This window comes from Nelumbo lutea, chromosome 4 (assembly GCF_056320005.1).
Source record: "Nelumbo lutea isolate HS-2025 chromosome 4, American lotus-T2T, whole genome shotgun sequence".
NCBI lineage: Eukaryota > Viridiplantae > Streptophyta > Magnoliopsida > Proteales > Nelumbonaceae > Nelumbo > Nelumbo lutea.
The window spans coordinates 42,942,758-42,947,025 of record NC_142687.1 but is presented as its reverse complement, the minus strand read 5'-3'; the positions used below and the strand labels follow the sequence as shown (position 1 = coordinate 42,947,025).

General features: G+C 35.6%; 1 long non-coding RNA gene across 1 annotated transcript; it reads left to right on the top strand.

Annotated features, from left to right (window-relative positions):
- Positions 1 to 1,389: 1,389 nt before the first annotated feature.
- LOC148855459 (uncharacterized) lies at positions 1,390 to 2,820 on the top strand. Its single transcript, XR_016094802.1, has 2 exons — positions 1,390 to 1,877; positions 1,979 to 2,820. It is a non-coding gene; the product is annotated as an uncharacterized LOC148855459 (long non-coding RNA).
- The last annotated feature ends 1,448 nt before the right edge of the window (positions 2,821 to 4,268 follow it).

Sequence of the window (4,268 nt, the reverse complement as noted above, 5' to 3'; positions counted from 1 at the left end):
TAAATGACAGAAGATCTCATGGTGGTTTTTGTATCTACCTAGGCCCCAATTTGATCTCATGGTCTTCCAAAAAGCAAGCTACCATTTCTCAATCCAACATTGAGTCTGAATACCAAAGCATAGCATGTGTTATTTCAAAATTACTTTGGCTCCAATCCTTACTTCGTGAACTTGTTATTCTTCCCGCTTCTCCTCTTGTCCTCTGGTGTGATAATCTTGGTGTGACGTATTTGACTACAAATCCTATTTTCCATGCTCGTACCAAGAATATAGAGATCGATTTCCACTTTGTTCGAGAGGATGTTACTCATAAGGCCTTGGATGTTCACTTCATTTCTAGTGTAGATCAATGAATCGATAATTTTACTAAACCACTAAGGTCTTCTAGACTTTCTTTCTTAAGAAACAAGTTGACGGTGCATCCTCTCCCTATCCACTTGTGGAGGGCTGATAAGGATAGGAAGAGTTTGAATACAAGTCAGGCAAGTAACTCACAATTGAATAGATAACTACAATTTGAACTGATCTCCTAAACACTCTCACTCCATAAATATTATCTCCTTATTTCACTCTATAATTCTTATCTTGTACAGTTGTTCAACATTATCTATATCTTGTAATATGTACACATTATACAACCTATATATGCATACATGCAACTCACTGTTTATAATTAATTGATAGTGAGTTCATTCATAGAAATTTAGTTTTTGTTTTAGATTTATAGTAATTAATATATGAAGAAAGAACCATTCAAAAAATATGTCAAGAATATTAAAAATTTGAAAAACATTGAGATGATTGCAAAGCAACAACGACGAAGCCTTTATTAATCAAAATGTAAAATAATATTGAAATAATTCATCATAAATTCAAACAAAATGTAAAATAAAATTAACAATAATTAATCATAGCTTTCTTTTTTGAAAAGTGACTAAAATAACATTAAAAATCATGCATGAAAGAGTAATCCTTACAACTCTATCTTTCCCTCACTTTTTATTCATGTGTCGGATCTCTCTCCTCTCTTCTTGATTACCCCCTCCCGCTTTACAATATATGTATATGAATTCTGATAGATATATGTGTCCATTAATATTTAATATTTTTTACTTTATACTTTGCTTTTCATGTTTTAGTTTTGGATATTTCATTACTATTAATTTTTTTTTAAGGGTAAATTACAAAGACCCCCTTGTAATATGGGGTCAATGACAAAGGCCCCCTATACTTTTTTTTTTGCGATAAAGACACCTAAACTTTAGCCAAGAAGACCATGATGGAAAGTGTTAAATTACCAAAATGTCCCACTAAAATTTTTCTTTTTTTTTTTCTTACCCATTTTATCTTAAAACCTATTTAACGTAGGAAATGGATATCTTGTCCTGTAGAGTGATTTTGTTTGTTTTAATTGCCGGTTATCTCCCCTTCCATGATTAAAACCCATTTTATCTTACAACTTGCTGGTTCACCCTGAAGCTTATTTAACTCCTTTCTCGTCTTCTCGACACAAATCCCTTAGCAAAATAACAATTAGAGAAATCATGGAGAATCATTGGCTCAAGAAGGGATTCAGAGTTATTAATTTTAGTGACTATAACGAAAAACCCTAAACTGCAATTTTGGGAAGCCTGACGATGTGCTGGTTTTCATGCTCCAAATGCTCTGCGTCGTGGCCATTAATGGCGGAAATGTTGGTGTCCTCCTTGCTTCTCCTCCAATTCTTTTAAATTTCATGGTCCCCCATGCTTCTTTCCGCGTTCACATGGCAGGTTTTCCTGTTTATCCGAAAAAATATATATAAGACTTCCCTTGTCTTCTAACGTAGTTTGAATTATTATTCAAACATAGATTCCTGATTTCTCAAGCAAAACCAGGTCAGAGAATGTATCAGTTTTCTGTCTTTGTTCATTTCTTTTCTCCATTTTCAAGTTCTAAACTAGAAGTCTTGGTTCTCTGTCTTTGATTTTAAAATTAGTGAACTCTAGTGAACAGAAGTTCTCCTTTGATGAGATCGGGGGAAGACGGTGATGGTTTCATTTTACAGCACTCGATTCTCTAGGAAGCAAGAAGTTCTTCCTCAAGTTCTCGACTCGCCACTCCGGGAGGAGAAAAGAAAAGAAAAAGACAAAAGACAAAAAAGAACCTGATTCGTGATGATGCTCAGTCTTTTTTGACCGGAATTGTCGATTTAAGTGTGTGAGCTCTTAAGGGAAGTTTCTCCGAAACGGCTCGACTTTTAAGTTTTAACAGTGAAAGTCGAAATAGTGAAATATCTAGTTTTGTTTCTACACCATTTTCTTTTCTTCATCTAAAACTCCGTAGATGTGCCGAGAAGAGTGCTACATCTGCCGCCGATATTCACAGGAGGAGCTCGCTTTTTAACGGTGTTCTTAATTAACCATTCAACTTTTAGCTCGTGAGCAAGGAATGGATGCTCGGCTCATTTTCTATTCCATCCTATTCTTCGGCATGGGCCGCGGGTCCAGTAGAAGATAAACAAGCTTTGCTCGATTTCGTCAACAACATACCTCATTCGCGCTATCTCAACTGGAATCAGACCTGTCCCGTCTGTGAATGCTGGACGGGAGTGACCTGTAACTCCGATAAAACTCGAATAATAGCCATTCGTTTGCCCGGAGTTGGATTTTAAGGCCAAATTCCTCTAAACACTCTGGTTAAGTTTTTTAATTCTTCATTTTTCCCATCTTCGTCATAAAAGGGGCCCCCTTTACTCCGTTAATGTTCTTGTTTTTTGTTGTAGTCATTTCACCTAACTTCAATGGATAAGACAATAAAGAATATAAAAAGGGTAGTTTGGATATTTAAGAAACTTTAAACAGTAGGATGAAATTTTTTTTGAACTTTAACAGAAGGGGGTCTTCGTCTAACGGTTAAAGTTCAGGAGGCTCTTTGTTGCAAAAAAAAAAAGTACCGAGTGACTTTGTCACTGATCCCATAAGTCCTTTGTAATTTATCCTTTTTTTATTGTGGAAGAATAAGAGGGAATGCACAAAATGATTAAAAAAAAAACACAGAGACAGCCTTTTAGTGCTAATTAGTGTAGGTGTTATAGACTTGCAGGTTATCAGGCTTTCATTGAAACTATACATGTTTTCCAACTATTATTGACATTCAAATTGTTATACCTTTTTTTATCAGTTGCAAACAATTAAAGTATGTTCACGTAAATCATTTCCTTTACAAACTGTTCAAATATATAATAATAAAACTTGATAGCGAGGATTTGATGAGCCTTGGAGTGAATACAGGGCTACCAAAGAGTTGGCACAAGGCAAACAAGCAGCACTACTTATTCATCACTAGGGATCCATTTGGTTTGCAATAAGAATCGAAATTGAAATCAAAATTTCTTGAATTGAAATTGGAGTGATTTATTCTCATAATCTGTTTAATTCAGACATGAATCAAAATTAGAATTATTACAATAAACTGGAATCAGATTTCATTCTCAAAGAAAGGCCCTCAAATGGCAGCCGGGAATATGATTTCAACAGGAATAAAAATGGGATTCCCATTCCAATCAACCAAATAATTGAAATTGGAATAACCCATTGTGATTCTGATTCCAGACCTCTTTTATTATAATAAATTAATTGGGCCCTAAGTTTATTACAGCTAATTCGCCAAGCAATTAGTGCAAAACCAATTTGTTCACTATGCGTGAACAAAATAAATCTGTCATATTTCATTCCCTTTTACATGTCATATGTACATCTCAGGCAACAAGTTAGGCCCCACCCCTAGTAATAATTGGAAGGAAGTTGGTACTTGTTTATTTCCTTTTTGATAGGCTAGCAGTTATGCAAGTCCCCAGCTGATAATAATTGGAAGCAAGTGGGCATTTGTTTCTTTCCTTTTGATAGGCTAATCTGGCAGTTGGGCCAATTGGCAGCTGCAGCCGATCGACATAATCAAATAATTGGGTTCACTACTGCCAAATAATTGGGCTATTCGGCAGCCCATCAAGATTCTATCCCAATTCTTCCCTACGACCAATAGGAGATCTTACCAATCAGCTGGTTGCAACCCATTCACCAAGATTTTTATTTAATGTGCCTTCCCACCAATCCATTTTTTGGCTTGTTGTATGCAATTCCTTTTAAAATATTTGTGTTAGTAGGTGATGAAGGGTGATTTGGCCCGATCTCATAAATGGGCAACACGTGTATGTGACTTAACATGAGCAGATCGGCACATGGACATGACACAACGTAGAAGATAGCTCAGCAAGTATCAGCTCGCCT